At 36.6% G+C, this 17,883-nt stretch overlaps 1 protein-coding gene across 4 annotated transcripts in view; it reads right to left on the bottom strand.

Annotated features, from left to right (window-relative positions):
* The window catches only part of SIPA1L1 (signal induced proliferation associated 1 like 1), a 205,133-nt gene that overhangs the window by 158,694 nt on the left and 28,556 nt on the right, over positions 1–17,883 (bottom strand). The window contains exon 2 of one of the 4 annotated variants that reach the window (XM_026078743.1): positions 4,349–4,414. The exons of 2 other annotated variants lie outside the window; for them this stretch is intronic. The gene's annotated coding sequence lies outside the window, so the exon portion shown is untranslated. Of the gene's footprint in view, positions 1–4,348; positions 4,415–16,184; positions 16,232–17,883 lie in introns of those variants that run through there. One more of the 4 variants, XM_026078744.1, reaches the window with a different exon arrangement.

Genomic DNA, 17,883 nt, shown 5'->3' with positions numbered 1-17,883 from the left:
TCATTTCTCCATCTTTCTGCAGCATCTTACAAAAGCTACTCACAGAGCAGCAATTCACCTGTAGAATAACAGTTCAAAGCTTTAGAGGCCTTATATAATTAATAACATTAGAAAGTATGGAAATTATATCTAAAGCCTTTTTAAAAAAAGRGAGAGAGGGGGGGAGAGAATATTCCATCCAGTTCATGCCAAAAATCTTATTTCTAGAAACTAAGAATTCATAGCATTCATTCTCATTGGAATCTAATAGAACTCAAAACTCCTGAAAAACAAGCTATAAAAAGTTATTAGAGGTTTCTCAAAGACATACATTTAAAAAAATAATTTTCTTCTCCAGCCTACACAGCCTCCAGTCTAATCATCGCCCAAGAAAAGTAAACAGGCCTTTCAAGCCTCAGTGAAGAATATCCTCCTGAATTTTCTTTATGAAGACAACAACTATACGCATCAGAATTGTAAACAAAGAACTCTGCACAAAGTGATCTCGTGCCAGCATAAAGCTATGAAAATATTTTTAATGGGTCTGTCTTTCCCTTCATAATAAAAACAAAAGGCTTTTGACGCAAGTGCGTTAGCTGATTATTACTTTAATTACTATTGCAGGAATGAAGACAGCCATTAAGGCAGCCAGAACAAGTTTCATTCACGGACTTCAAGAAGGAAAGAAGAAAAAAAAGAAAAAGAAAGAGGCAGGAGCCCCGTTGCTCCCATGCCTTTGGATACCAGCTTGCAACCCGTGTTAAGAACTGCAGCCGCAGGGAGCTCCGAGGCGAGCACGTAACCCTTCGAACAGTTGGGCTGATACTCCAAAGGCCTGTGCTAGCAGGTGACGGACTTCCTGCCCACAGTGTGCTGCTGCCAGAGCAGCGCCGGCACCTCAGCACTCCTGAGAAGCCACAACCAACTGAAGCTCTTGCAGCACTGTAAGGTTCAGCTCCAGCCAAACATATGCTGTAACTAAAGATCTGAATGCCGGAAACTGACAATTAAAGATAACATTACTACAAAGTATACTCCGGTTTTATACATCAACTATTTGACTCTTAAGCACCAATGGCTATTCCTCATACATGCCGGAAACATGGGTAAGACAGAATTTTAAAAAGCACAAGGCCACACTTGCACAAACCTATTCAGCAAGCAAAAGCAGCACACTTAGAGGTCACAGTTCAACTCTTAAGATTACGCCTAAAACACAAGACAGTTGCTCCTCAAGGTCACTGAGGCACAAGTCCTACTAGGTCAGACAGGAAGGGTGAAGTGTCAAAGGGCCATATAAAACTCACCAGCATTAGAACCTGAACAAAAAGGAACATCTGAAACAACTAATATGAAATGGACCAAAACGGAGAGAAATAGAGAAGTAATAATGCAATGCAGAAACAATTACAAAAAAAATAATTAAAGGGATATACAAAGAAGTAAAAATTGAAATTCCCTGGTTTAGGAAATTTTTAATCATTATAATAATAGAAGGTATATAGACTTCTCCTAAATGGCCATCCTGACTTTCACCCTTACTATATAAGCATTGGTGGGGAGAGTATGGTGAAATACTCTTTTTGAAAGATTAAAATAGCCTTTCTATATACTAACACACGTATAATTCTAACAGACCAAAAAATGCATAAAAAGTCATTACACAATTAATGAATCATATACATAGATTTTACATCCTAATAAGGCATATCCTTTCATGCTGAGCTTGTCAAGCTAAAGAACCTTTGCTTCAAGAATTACTGCCAAAATAATTTGATCTGTTGTATTCTTCCATAAATTTCATTTTTATGTAAAATAAGATTTTAGGTCCTGTTAGGGTTCTATAGAACAGTCCAATGGTAATGTAAAAGGCTGCCTTTTATCTACAGGCTCTAAGATCTCCAACCAGACCAAGATTATTAGGAATGAAAAAACCCTTAAAACAGCACTGATGACTGTCAGAGGATAATGTCAAAATGCAGAGAGAGAATATTTACTTTTTGCTTTTCAGACACTAAGAACCCTAAAAAAATTTCTCAGGGAGACACTGCTAATAAAGAAGAATGCTGAACTAGTGAAACCTTTTTACTTTCTTTTTTACCACCTGTATAACAGCAGTATAGAAAAAGAGATTTGAAACTGAATTACACTTCGGTTTGGAATGAAGGGAGATTCATTTGGGGGGGGTAAGAAGTCTGATACAGATTTATACACAAATATCATTGGCATAATTACAGTATCAATCAAAATTAGTAATGTTGCATTCAATTCTTCTGTTTCCTGTTGACAGGGCAACAAAGTGTCAGTCACTAATTCTTGACATTCTTAAAGTTTTTCTCAGCAGCAGGCATGGAACAAAGTTATGTTTAATTTTACTTTACCTCAAAAACCTTATTCTAAAGATATAATTTCCACAACATCCTTTTAGGGCAGAAAGCYGTACCCTTTCCTGATTATTTACAACCACCAAGGCTTACATACTTTCACACTGAATCCAATTTTTCTAGCCACATGATGTAGTAGAGTATAAACAGCTTTACATTTACCATGAATATAATTTCCTGTGCTCCAAGTAAAAATATATGTACCAAGAAGATACTGCTCACTTGAAAGAGCTTCTCATCTATGAATACTTTTGTCCAGTACTGAACTGAAATGACAAGGACTTCACAGAACATAACCATGAAAATGTGGATTCTAGAATTACTACAGACAAATTAACAGTAAGCACCTTAAAGTAATTATGTGAATGCAAATACTTTGAGCTTTGAAATGGAGAAAAACAACAAGTGCAAACAGAGTCTACTCTCCCCCTGCCCCTGAAGTACCGAGCCCTCCTTTTTGCTGTGCAACATTCCCTCTTTACAAGTTAGGTTTTCTCTTCAGAAAAGTCATCCTATTATTTTTTAGCCTAACCTTGAGCCACAGAACTGATAATTGGTCTTTTGGAGAAAATGTTGAAAGAAGGAGGGGATGTAGTAAGTTCAGCAAAAATTTGCAAATTCCTAATTTGAAAGGTCATTCTTTTTTCATTTTGCTTTTATTTTTTCTTCTCTTTCATGTGTGATATCAAGTCATTTGGCTTCTTTTAAAACAAATGAAGAACTGGGATGGCATCTCTGCTGACTTAGGTATCYGGAATTAAGTTTTTTGTCAATCAGAACAGAGGATGCACAGAGGAAAACATGCCACTCTTAGAAAGCTTTTTACTGATAGAGTTCAAAGGGCTTTGACAATAAGGTAAATATCATTAAACCAAGCACAAAGGGAAATTAAGGCAAGAGAAAGAAAAAAGTTGTTCAAAGTCAACCAGCAGAGTCAGAATTATATTAGTCTTCTGACTTCTAGCACTTGTCGCGCTGAACCATGACTCCTCTTCATAGGAGGACTTTCATCGGCACTTTGATGAACTAATACTACACATAATTTAAGCAACAATACACCAGCCAGGCAAATTAAACACCCAAAACAAGAATGCAGAGAACCGCCTAACAGTTAAATTAAAAGCTATGAAGCACCTTACTGAATGGCATCAATGCAGACTGATCAACCAATGTTTCTACTGAAATGTAACAACATTTGTAAACATAGAAAACCCATGGAATGAAGTTTTTCCAGATTTCAAAATACGCAGGCATACTGTGGAAGCTCCATTATTTCACCTTTCACCACAAAAATGTTTAAGCCAGGAATATCCAAACATAGATTTAAATTATGTTGTGTGAGCATCATTTCTAAAAACCTCCATCACTTCTGTAAGTTTCCATCAACCCCCTTCAGAGCACCCCAGAAATGTATACCATCCATCAGTTACAAAGATGGAAGATTCACAAAAACTGGTATCAATGTCTATTGCCTGTGAAATTCATTTAGAAAGCCTACTTTGCTATTATTTCAAAATATGCAAAAGAATATGAAAAAGCAGTATCCTTTTTGTTGAACAGAAGTTACCCAGTCTTCAAAAGCTTGGAAAATCCTCTAAAAACCTCTAAGAGAGTTTCACACTTCAGAAATAGTATCTTTTCTATCCTTAACTCAAAATGAAACTATAAAAGACAGATGTGACAATTCTTTAGCTGCAAAGTTTTTTGTACATGTAATAAAATTTCTGCTTTCCTGTGCTACAAGCCTTCCATCAATGAAAACTGGAAAACATTCATCCACGCTATTAGTAAGACAAAGTAGGATTCATTATTTCCATCCTACTACATCAGATGAATAAAAATAATTCAAATACTCTCTCTAGCCATATCCAAGATTTCTCATTTTCAGTGGAGATATATCTTTTATACTTGCTTTCCACAGGAACAGTCAATATGTTATTCCATAAATCACAAATGTCTTACATTTCCATATCCATAGCACTTACTTGGCAGGGTTGGTAATTTCAAGTTTTTTCTCCATTCATTTAGGGACTTTAATGTTCTTCACCAGCCTAAGAAAAAATTTAACAAGGTTCTTTGCCTGGTTTTCCAGGAAAAAAAAAAAAACAAACAAAAAACCCCCCACACACTGTTTTGTACTCTTCTCAGTAGACATCCCATTTATCAGCATTTCAAGCTATATCGCTCTGTAAACATTTCAGTTACCCTTATGGCCGCTTCACTGATCAGTGAACAAAAAGCATCTGTATCTCTGCTTAGACAGCGTCAACATAATTACAGATTACAAGAAAAAAAAATTGCAAAGAATTTATTGAAAACAGACATAGTCTAGCAATTTGACCAAAAGTCTAAGCTTAATCTGCATAATTCAGACAAGCAATTTTACTTGTCTGTTCTGTAATTTTCCCCATTAATGACAATAATATTTACTTCACAGGGGTCAGAATGATTAATTTCCATGAAGAGCCTGAACCTTAAAAAAAAAAACCTTCTGCATTTCCAAGAGTATTACCAAAATTATACAAAGTAAAGAAAATTCAATGCTAATATAATTTCTGTAGAACTACATGCCTAGCCATGAGCAGCAGCAGACTCTTCAACACAGATTTTTATGTGAACAGACAAGTTTTGGAATCTGTCTTGATTCTTGTCCATTTTGAAGTTGCAACAGTTTTACTAATAAAATGAGACGTAACATTCTGAGAATTTGGTCCTCATTTATCCATGAGAAGAATGGAAAGAAAATTACAGAACACACTGAACATATTACTTTTAATAAACCCAAACCAAAAGAGAAATGCAAGAAAGTACCTCATGAATCCAGAGACTATTAAAGCAGTTAACTATTAAAGATTCATGAAAGTCTATTCCTAGCTTTAACTGTTCAACACAAGATTATCAAAATTATCCAGCTCCCATCCATGCATTACATAATTATTGAAATACTATTCTTAAGACGGTCTCACTATTATGGAACCATTTATGCCCAGACTGACTGTACATAGCTAAGAATCTAGTCCACACCTTTTTTCTTGTATTAAAAATAAATTGATTTTGAAGCATCTTCCGAAGTCATAGAAGCTTGTATACCTCATATCTAGCCTGCAGCAGCAAGCAAACTGTTCTCAACAGCTAAGCTTAACCAAAATAACTGCAGGATCAGCTTATTTTTACACATTATTGAGGTCAGTTTCCTGTAGATTAGATATTTCCACTAAAGAGGAGAAATTTCACTAATCTTATGACAGGCTAAAGAGTTCAAATGTAAAAGGAGCATTAGTAAGTTAGCACAAAAACTGTACCCATTACAAATGAACACTTTTCAAGAAATTGCACTATCTGTATAGCACCTTATTCTCTAGTCCATTTGAGTTATTGTCCATCAAAATCAAGAATACATAGAAACAAATCTTCATTTGCTTTTCCCTTAGGGCAGAACATGACTCTTCTTCTAAATAAAAGCCTTGAGAAAAGCCTGTTCCAGTGATTCATTTAAACAAACATGCCAGAAAAGGTTTACATTCCATCAGTTGAACTTGGTAAAAATGAAAAAAACACACTCTTACATTAAACAAGCCTGGTGACAAGTAACCATTCTCTTTGAGATACTGTCCACATTATTTCTATCTAAAAAGAAGCTTGCCTGTGTGCCTTGAGTGCAACAGCATAAACATTTTTAAAGTTATTTAAAAACTGTAAGATTGACTTTAAAAAGCAACATCTTGGGAACATGCAAACAAAGCTTCAAACAGTGTTTCAGAAATAGGAAAATACTTCAAAGAACAAAGACTGTCTCAGCTGTATTGTAGCCATTTGAATCAACAACCCAATAGATTTTTTTTCATACATTTGGAGACCTATTCTGAAAATCTGTAAGGTTATATGATTCTTAACCTCCATCGACAGTGCCCATCAACAGCCTAAGGCAGGTCTTAAATGATTTTATGTAATTATAGCAACATGACAGTGCCATTACTACAAATGCATGATGGTCAGCTTCTGGTGGGATTAGGAAAAGCATGAGAAAGAAAACATTAGCAACTGATTCAGGTGAAATTCAAATAACTTAGAGCAGGAACTTGGAGCACAAACAGAACTTGAACAAACTCTGTGTAGAATAAGCAAACATGCCACAAATGACAGCTGATTTCCAAAACATCCTACTAAGGATGTGCAGGGTCCCTGAAACCCACTATAAACCATTGGTTTGCTCATGGGGGCACTCTCTCCTCCTCTCTTTGGGAGCATTCGTGTTCAGCATGATTGCTTCCTTGCTTCAGCCCACTGAAAAAATATCATCTGTGAGGGGTCAGGAAGAAGGGGGTAGTTGAGGTCGGGTGGGGTGGGAGGACAAAGAGCAAGACGATCCCCTCCAGGGGTCACATGAATTCATGCCAGCCTGAAGCAGCCATGTAACCACACACTACAGTTTGATGAAGAAAACATCATAATTTTGCTAGGGTTTCCTAGTAAAGGTCTAAAAAACCTCAATGATTACCAATCCAGTATTGCTAAAATGGCAATTGCCAAGAGAGAGAGTTGGGTCCAGACTGGTGCGCTCTGTTAATATATCTTCTCCTGATCTGTGCCAGATATTATAATTCATACGTAAAACTGATCTGCTAAACCAGTTCTCAGAAAGGCGAAATGGTTATCTAGCAATTGCATACAAAAACAACTGGCTGCCCAGTTTCAAATACTTGGGCATTACAGCATTATCAGTATGATCTGCTGAAAGGTATTTAAAATCCACAATAAAGTGATCCATCATACTATATAACACTTAAATATTATGGTACAGAATACTCAGCAGTTGAAGTTTTGATTAAGTGAATAAACAGAAATGCTTCTTCATGGCAAGGGAAGTTTAAAGATGTGTATTTTCATGAGATTTCTAAGGGTACCACATACTTGGAACAATAATGACCTAAAAGCACTTCCCATCACTAGTGCTTCAACCACCGTGGTCACATAAAGCAGAAATATTGAGAAAACAGCACTCCATCRCATAGGGAAGAGTCATGGGACTTGGCATGGGACTGCAATTGTCATGTTTAAACAGCCCTGGATAGATAGATGGATTTTTAGCATATTTGTATGAATTTTATAAACACTACAGTGCAACCAATCTATCCAGAGATAGGATATTTACCCAAAACGGCACGCAAGGTACCCAGAAAAGCTGTCAATAACAGGTCTGAGCACAGAGTCTACTTCAGAGAGACAAGGTACTTCCATCGCACTGCTCAAAATTCTTGCCCTTACATTCTAACAGGATCTTGATTTATGGTCTCAGTTTGTTTTAAAACACTGAACTACCTCAATCTCACAACTCCCTGGCATTTTGAAACATTTTAGTATCAGTCAAGAAAAAGAAGGATTCTTTTCATCATACTTGAACTCAGTACTATTGTAACAAACACTCTCTCCTATTACAAGCTGCCCTCAAAACTCAACCTTTGTTTAAATGCTCTTCTCGGAGGGGAAGACTTCACTCACCTGAAAGACTTCTCACATGCACAGTGAGCGTTATTTCCAATCCCTGCACCTGGCAGCAGTTTAGGACTGCTATTTCACTGAGAAGAGGACCAGAATACAAACACAGCAAAACATTCAGAATGCAAACTAATTACACCAAACTATTCCACCCAGGATAACATGCGTACACAGATTTAGCATTCTGCTGCTTTTCATCACTCAAGCACATCTCTTAATTTTATGTTATACAAGTTAGTGAAAATAAGTCTTAATATGTTGCAAATCAAATCTTAACTGACAACACATGGTAATGACAGAAAAAAAACCTATTAGAGTCCATACAAAATGACTGTATCAGGAGAAAGACTAGCTGTAACCGCAAACACCAGAGGCAAATAAAGGATGTCGGTGTTAACCAAAATACCCCTTCAAAAATGAAGATAAAAAGAAAACAGACCAGTGATGTCAACACTGACCTAGTCCTGAATGTAACCTATCTTAAAACCTTTCCTTCCCATGTTGACTGGCTGCAGAAAAAGGAAGCATCAGGCACACTTGTCAGAGCCTGAGGAGACCTTATCACCCGAACAAGACAAATGTAAACTGCATTATTTTAAGTCAGTTACTGCCTCAAGAAAGACTGTGCTTAGTGTAATGGAAGACTAATTTGGCTGTATAATAATGAACACAAAATAAATCTGGTTATCAAGAGAATATTAGAGGAACACTCCTCTTAGAAACTGTCTACTTGTATATGTGTTGTGATCATTATGTCCAAATATCATCAGTTCAGATTCTGGTTCACATTCATTAAATCCCCAACAAAAATTGTAACCGTGTCCAATTCTGGAAGAAGGGGGCAGGAAGAGGGAAAATGGCAAGATACCAAAAGCTTTAGTTGAAGAGATTACTGGCCAAAGCCTACTCTCTTTTATAAGAGTTTTTGTGGACTTCAAAAAGTTTATGAACACATTCTTAAATTTGAGAAAAACTAAGGCTTTCAAACAAAACTACCTTTAACTATGGTTGTTAGTATTCTTTTTATACATCCTTATATTCACAGAACAAATACAACACTGTATAGGTCACAGAAAGATTTTTTTTGCTGCTGCTGCATTTTTATTAAGCTGATTTTGAAAACCTTCTGTTTCTCAGTAAAAGATAGATATCATGGGATATCTGCCTTAAAACAAGTTCTCAAGTAAAGGGTTCTACCTTCCTCCTCCTTCCTTTCAGACAGTAGTTGGCAGATGGTCAAAAGGATGTTTACAATAATAAAGGATGTTTATCAGTCTTCACAGGCTAAATTCCAAGATGCTGGTACCTTAATAAAAACATTTGACAATGCCTTTTAGCAATCAAAATACTGAACTTCTAATCAGAATTATTAGAACACACTACAAAATACTGATCCTGTAATCACATCTGCAAAGGTGCCTTCTTACCCATATCTGTGTCTAAATCCCCAAACACAATCTTGATTCAACCTGTTACATTTAAGTATTACTTTAATGCATAGTAATTCTCAGCAACACACTTGAAGTAAACAGTCAAAGACTTACAAGTTCGGGAACAAAAATACTTAAGAGTTATTGGTTATCTTCATATTGCCATTTTGACTAAACATTCTTTTTAAGACAAAGTGAAAGTTTTGTAAATTGTTATTAACCAAGTCATAGGCAGACTGGCATAAACTGATTCTAATGACAGAAAAACAAAAAATATACTAGCATAGTAGATTTCCATGGGTTACACAAGACAATGCTCAACATGAAAGTCCAGGACTATGGACCAAATCCATGTTCCACATGTAATTTCCTTATTGCAGTCTTCAAACATTTCTCCTTACCACACTGTTGTGAAACAAGTAAAATTTCATTTTACAGAGGCATAACTGGGGTAGACAGAGTTGAGAGCCAAAGGGTCTCTCACCAGGCATAGCCCAGCCCCTAAGGCATTCCTAGGGCACTCAACCCACAGCCCAGTTCCATACACTTAATTAAATAAATGCAAGCACGCAAAACAAGCCATACATATTGCATTCAGGCAAAGTTTATTTCATCACAGTGGAAAAGTACAAAGCATGCGAATAGGAGGGTATGCATAAGCCACCCAGAGGGTGGTAAGGACTAACCCTGCCTGTGTCCTCTATCCTGCTGACCCCACACTACCCTTCAGGGTGGTTTGGGTTTTGGTCATGTATATGCATATGTGTATACATACATACACACACCTGTCATTGTTATTCAGTCATAATTTATTTTGTGCTGCTACATTTTAATAAGGTTTAAGCTAGCCTTCCTATTACTCACTACTGGAAAGGATCCATCTTAAAAAAACAAAAACAAGCACACACCCTACACACCACACTAAAGCCTGGATCCCCAAAAGGATTCACTTGCTTAAAGAAAGAGCTTGGACATGTGCATCCAAGAGTGACACACAAAACCCTGGTTTTGCCCTTCAGTGTTAAACTGTTATGGCATAATTCCACAAATATTTTAGTCTAGAACAACTAGGAGCTGCTGAAGAAAGTAGTCTCGTCTCTTCCCAACCTCTCAACCCTTTCATGTGCTGTCACCAGCAGTCAGTTGGTGATGTGGTGAAGGAGACCAAGAGAGCCAACTTATCCAGAAGCTGAAATTTCTTTTGCAGGTTAGCTTTAAATTTTTTTAGCTTTAACCAAAAGCAATTTCCAGGCAAGTTCCCTGCATAGCTCCCAGAATGCTTATGCCAGCAGGAGGAGACACGGGAAAGTGCAGGGAGTCCGAGGCCACAATTTTCTGCAGTAATTAAAGTTAATTTATGCTGGTTTGAAATTACCCAAGGAGCTACAATATTAATCACCTACATTTCCACAAGTTATTTTCCTGAGCTTCTGTTCCTGTTGAGAACTGTTATTATCTTGATGCCCAGCAATACCTAAACAAGGTAATTCAAGTTTAGATTTTCAAACAGGATCCTCTTCCAAAGGTACACCAGGGCCTAACCCAAAACATCTAGCACACAACCATTAAACCAGAGCCTAATCCAAGTACATCAAACACAGATTAAGAGGACTACAATCCATGTGAAATACAGTTAACAAAGAAACTTCTAGTCAAAAACTTAAGGAGGTGGTGGTAGTCTGGGCTGTAAAGGGTAAGCGAGGCCTTTATCAGATTTGAGACAATGGAACTCTTTCCTTGCATATTTTTTAAATCAGTAGCTCCAAGTCCTACAATACACGATGAACTGAGATTATCTGACTTGATCTATAAAGTGACTGCTCACAAAACTGCCTACTATAGACTTCTTGCTTTAAAAAAAAGTTAAGCTATGTTTGAGATCCTTAAAAATCAGTATTCATTCATAAAATATTTTTGTTTCATTTTGAAGTCATATTAATATACTTTTAAAAAGAAACTCTGGAAAATAAGGCTATATATAGAAAGCCATGAAGATAACTATATAGGTGATATGTTCAGCAACTTTTAAAGTATTTTTAAATTCAACTTTACGTTTTCAGTTCTAAGACTCTACTTCAGCAACTGGTCCAAAAGAGGCTTCATCTGGACTATAAGCATAATTGTCACATATATACAGCATACTAACTGCAAACATTTAACATTTTACTCTGGGGAACAATTTCATGTTTTTAAAACATGGGAAATCAAAATAGTGTTAAGGATTTTTAATTTTCTGTGACCTAGCAAGGATAACTAGTACACTTTTCACTGGGTACAATTTTTACTGATTGAAATACCAGTAATTTCCCTGCAGACCAAAGCAGATCTTATCAAATGACTACTATGCCCTGAAGAGGCCATAAATTATTAATGAATGGTACAGAGTGATTTGATACCATATTGGGGGAGGAGAGGTAGAATGGAAAACATGATGTCAATGAATTGCAATTTGCTTCAGAACAGTTTAATATGTTTCACCAACAATAGACAGATTTAACAGGTAAGTGACATGCAGACTCCTGCTTGATAATACACAGGTCTTAAGAAAAGAGAAAGTTTCCATGCAAGTCACATCATGTCAACCCCTTAGTATCTGGAAGACATCATTAGCCCTAGAGTTAGCTCTTTTAAAGGCTCGCTTGGCTTTACAAAGGAAAGGAAATCAATCTGTAAATTTTAAACCTTGCAACATCAGCAACTGAAAGCATTGCTGCTGCAGTAACAGAGATGAGGAAGACCAAGTAGAAGATGTATTTCATCAGGGCACCGAAAGCCTGGATTTTTCCCCCATGGATCAAAACGTATACACATACACACATATAGTCCTATATTCATCTGTGCTCCTTACGAGAAAGATAAAGAAAATCAGGTATGCAGAAAACTGGAGAAAAGCATTTAGCAAAAAAGCAATGTTTTCATATTTCAAAGTTACAACAATACAGGAGAGTAGTTACAAATTCAAAAGTATTCTGTAAGTATGCTCAACTGAAGGCTTATTCTAGCAAAGAACGATAGTTACTGAAAAGTGCCCTGTATTTTAAAGAACTTGACTGTCATGTGCATCAGTAGTGAACATGACAGGTTTAGTTAAGTGAATTATTAGTGCTTCAGAAGGACAAAAGACATACCAGAGCACCACAGACACCAGGCAAGTGAAGAAAATGCCATACTTCACTAGATGCAGTCATAGAAAAAAGCTGGAAGGGTAACTTCCATAGCAGGCTATTCTTTGGGAGGCTGTCTGCWAGGCAAACTACCAGATCTCAGCAAAAACCCTTCAGATTCCTGCACTGCCCTGCTCCAACACTCAGAGGTCAGGCCATCTTACTGCAGCTGATCCTGCCAGAACAGAGGATGCACGCAAGAATGAAGCAGAAGAGTCAGCAAGACAGTCCCACTGGATTCCAGGAAACAGGCAGGTATTGCAATTCATTCAGATAGAAGAGGCACTTTGGGGGCCCTATTATAAAGATGAGAACTACTTAAACAAAACAAAAAACCCCACACCCACCAAAAAGACTATAGCATATATAAAACAGATAAATCCCTCCCCCCCAATCTTTGTTTTTCCTATTTTGTTCCTTATGCTTTAACATCCTTTTCCAGAAGTTTCATATCCARTGTTTGATAATGAAACAGCAGACGCTTTGTTTTGCTTTCAAGACAACAAATTCGGGGAGTTAGCATTAAGGACCTGTACGGGGCACAAGAAGATACCAGATGAGCTTTGTAAACTCAAACATAAACTTTGGCAGAGTCACATGTATGATCTTCTGGTTACACGCAGTTAGCCAAGAAGAATGTCTGGGCTTCATGGAGAGACAGAAGCCGCAGCTCAGCTGTATTCCCATTTCTTTCAGGAGGTGAAGCATTCAATTCATCTTAAGGAAAGGAAGATATCCAATTTCACTGTTCTGGAACAATTGTTAGGTTTCTTTCAGATACCTTTTGCCCACATTCACAAGCCTGCATATAAATATATTTTTTACATAAGTTGCTGACAAGTCAGTCCAGAAGTGGTGGATATTAGTTTTTGTTTCAGATGCACCAGTCATTTTGTTTGCAGCTCTCATTTGGAATAGATTACATTGCATGCGACCATTGCTGTCCGAATCATTTATAGTAACCAAGCCACACTCACAACCTTTTACAGATGTTTGAGGGGAGCGCTTCTACTGGATGATATTCAATTCTCTATAGGATCAGTTAGGACTCCCCTTTATCCAAGAAAGGTAAGAGAGGAAAAGGATTTGTCAAAGACAAGACATCACATTACCAGATTTTTTTGAGAAGACAAGGAAATCTCTCAGCCTTTTCTTACTGCATGGGAATAGAGGCCAGCCAGTCACAATATTGAGAACAGCCCTTGCCTACACAGTCAGCCAAATTCAACTACATCAAAGCTGTCTTTCTGAAATTAGTATAGCTACTTCTGTGCCTCCCACTCGGTAATAAATTTAAAATGTTTAGGCTGGTATTCCTTGCACCTTAGAAAATAAGGGGCAAAAACGTAGGGTCCTTCTCTCAGTCAAGTCACCATCTGAATTAAGAAAGTGGTGTATTCCAAATGCTGGAGTCTGTTCCTATGTATTAGACATTGACATGCTAGGAAATGCATTATTTCTTTACATTTGGTGGTTAAAATTGCAGCCTACTGTTTACTATATTTCTGAAAATTCAGATGATGAAAACAAAGACTAGTCACTAATAAAAAGTTTTTACAAAAACATTTTGAATCACAGAAAGGCCTTCTCAAAAAGTAGGAGAAAACTACCATTGCAGACTTAAAAATTCAACAAAATGAAATATTAGCACATTCACAAATAAAGATGTCAGCAGGTAAATCAAAGAAGGGCTTCTCAAACTTTTTTTCTGCTTCTCAGACTTCTTTTTCTGGTGTTCTGAATGTTCCCTCCTTGCAATTCCCACCACAATTAAAGAATAATCTTTAAAAAAAAGTCCAAATACTCTAATTTATTAGACATAACTGCAGGATCTGAAGAGCTTTGCTGCACTTGTGGAGCTTTGATTATAAAAATAAGAACACCTATGAACTTGGGTCAGATTTTTAATACAAAGCATCACTTGGTCACCTATCACTTAACTACTGACAAAAATAAGTTTCTTCCTACGCTATTTTAGTTTCTCACATCCAAAAAGAAATATTTGTAAGTAAAGGGTTATTTTTTTCAGCTTTTTCATATAACCAAAAACTATGTTATATTGATTTAAATCCATACTTATTTCTAGTTGTAGTAAATTTCCTGAAGTATAAAATAAAAAGCACAGTGCCATCTTCCTTTTTACCTACAKAATTAGCCATATAAAATAGACACATTCAATCAAATTCATAATTTTTGGAGAGTAGTGTAGGATACTTGTGGCTCATTTATATTGACTTTTTCCCCACCTGTGGGGGAGAGGAAGTGGGAAATTATAATCACATGAATTCTCACRTCCCCTGATCAGTTTTACTCAAAGACAAATATTTGGATCAACGGAGGCATTATTGTCACCATAGAGAACAAGGCTAAATATCAACAAAAAGTTAAACCACACAAAGATTTTAGCCTCAGACTGCAGCATTCTAACCTTTAATCAGAAATCTAAAAATAAAGGCTATTCACAGCATATACTTTTGCCACGCAGAGGACATCATGCCAAACTCCAAACCAAAAGGCATTACACTAGGTGATCATAGTTCTCTGTGTATCTCTTCTTCAACAAGCTAAACAGTAAAATCTTAGAACTAAAACAAAATAATAAAATCATAGCAGCAAATATCAGATTTGGTGAATTTAGCAAGGGCCATAGTTTTGTTTCCAGTCCAGAGAGACTGCAAGAACTGAAGGTATGAGATGAGAAAGTAAATCAAAGCCTGTGGAGTCTGGACAAAACAAGCAACAAAAGTATTCTTTCCAGTAATGTTGAAAAAATTGGGGAATTTAAACCTATCCAAGAACTCAGGCAGAAAACAGTATTTAAAAGGTAAAGTTATACGCAACTTTACATATATTTTACCTAGTGTAATTAGAATGATCTAGGCAATTTGTTATATGGGATATCAGAGTTAATGCAACCCTGCCTGGTTTTATACATCTACAGCAGGGCAAAGAAAGTTTGTGCTTAGCAAAATTACATATAGTTGTACAATACAGGTATCAAGGCCTCTGAAGACTTATGCCTACCATATGCTGATCTTACCATTACCAAATAACTTGTTGGTGGGAATAACACGTAGTAATCTGAGCAGGAATTTAAAACCACTTAGACGTGACAGGGAAAAGACAGGAGCTGCAAAGAACCACTCTGCAAACCAAGCTTAAGGAATAAATCTGATCTAGTCTAAAGGGGAATGCTGGAGTTTGGAGATGTTTTGTATGTTGCAATTTTTCTAGAAATACCATTCAAGCAAAATGTCCGATTTTTCTTACTCTTTGCAACTCGTAAAAAAAACCAGCATGTAGCATGTTCAGCTGTGCTCAGAGGGCAGAAAAAAGGTGACAAGCCTGAAAAAAGCAGATTAAATTGGAGCAAGTTGTAGAATAGTACATAGACAAATCTACTTGCTACATAAATGGGAAAACTCATATGTAACTTCCTGCTTTTATGAGAGCACTCATAAAAGGTACAAGCCAAGAAACAATCATTAACTTTTAACATATGACCTTCATAAAAGGTTAGATTTCTAGAACTTACGAAAAAAGGATGAGGAAGCTTTGCACCAAACTTCTGAAATAGGTAAACAAACAAAAAAAACCCCACAGCTTTGATGTGTGAATACAGAGTAAAGGTTGTTGCAGATTTTTGGCTCTTGTGGCTGGAAGAACTGGTCACTCAGCTTATGCCAGCTTAAAATTAAATAAGAACTTCTGGTAGATTATATCCTCCTTACCTCACAATTCGGGAAGCCAGTGGCCCAATGACACTTGCCTGCTGTTTCTCATGGTCCTACTGTCTCAAAACCAGAACACAACATAGAAAGTATTAATAGTTCTCATTCAAACTTTGGCTTCTAAAATTTTCAATTATTTTCTACCCAGAATAGTCTTAAGTAACAATACTACTTAACCTTTGAAACACTGCCTCAAAAAAAAAAAAAAAAAAAAAAAATCCCTGCAATGCTTAAGAGCATTTTTGTTCATGGGAATATTCCCACTGAAGTTAACTGGAGTGTTCACAAACTAAACACACACATGTTGTTACATTCAGAAACTAAAGCTGTCCTCAAGGTAGGTATCTTCCCCAGAGAGAAAAACTGAATTCAAAGTGCCTTCTCCATGATCTTAAAACTAATTAGCTGGAAAAGTAAATAAAAAATATCCAAATTATATTTCCAAAACTGTGCCACCTCTGAAATGGAGCAAGTTATAATATTCATCTGTTCATCTATTTGTCTTGCACAAATTTGACATTCATTCTGAGCAAATATTGACAGTAAGCATAAAATTTATCATATTGGGGTTTGAACACTTAAGTAAGCACTAAGTAAAAACCCAGTCCCTCCCACCCACCCCACCCCCCAATAAATCCACCTTACAAATCAACACAAACAGTAAGCAAAAAGACATATGCCTCACTTGAAGAAAACCTCTTATGAAAGTTTATTTTGCAAACCTGTTCATGGATATTGCCTGGAGTACCTTAAACACATTCAGTCCATTCTAAAACATCGTACTAACTGTTCTATGCTTTTAATTCCAGTTCAGCTTTGCTGCTGCTGCCAACTACTAAGGTAAAATAAAATTTATACAGTTTTGCAGAAAGTGTAAAATATTTTACAACAGAGGGATGGAGGAGGGGGGCATTTGTCAAATGAAAGCATCACTGCTTTGGGTCAGCCCTAGATACTTAACAGTAACACACACTCCTAAGAGCCTTATAGAACATAAGGAATTTTTAACAATATCCAGGTGCCTGGCTCATGAAATTCTGCCTATAACTCAGAAAAATTAGGATACTATTTTATAGCTAGAAATCAGATATTTTCAAGGCGAGACCAAAAGGTACCTTCCCCCTTCCTCCAACATCACTCACACCATACTAACATGATGGAATTTAGCTCCATCTGACAAGAAGTGACATGAGAGAAGCAGCCAAAGGTGTACCTGCAGGTCAGAGAAAGGCAGGCTCACAAAATAAGTTATGATCTTATTTATTTTGATTAAGGTATTGGTGGAAATTTCCCTGTCCAAATATCCCATTGCATCATCAAAACATAGCCATTTTCAAGCAAATTATCAGTAGCAGAATATCAACATCGTTTCACTGTCCAGCAAGTACAAGTTATACCATAAAGAGTTAAGGGGAAATTAGAAGAGAATGTTCAGAGTCAAGAAACTACAGATTCACTTAAGTCTATCATTTCCATCTGGAAGAGATGGAAATTTTTATGGCCTAAAAGCTCTGAATACTGTTTTATAAAGTCAGAAACATGTTAAAGTGTCCTAGGTTGTTCTTTGCTGTACCAAACTGATCATCTAGGCTAGATAAACTAGATACCAGGTCAAGAGACCAATTCTTTGTAAATATATATGGGAATCTTTTAAACTTTTACAAAGCGCTCAAGTACGATACTTAATGCACGTACCACC

Source organism: Apteryx rowi, unplaced genomic scaffold (genome assembly GCF_003343035.1).
Source record: "Apteryx rowi isolate R43461 unplaced genomic scaffold, aptRow1 scaffold_487, whole genome shotgun sequence".
NCBI lineage: Eukaryota > Metazoa > Chordata > Aves > Apterygiformes > Apterygidae > Apteryx > Apteryx rowi.
This window is presented reverse-complemented; position numbering and strand designations above follow the sequence as displayed.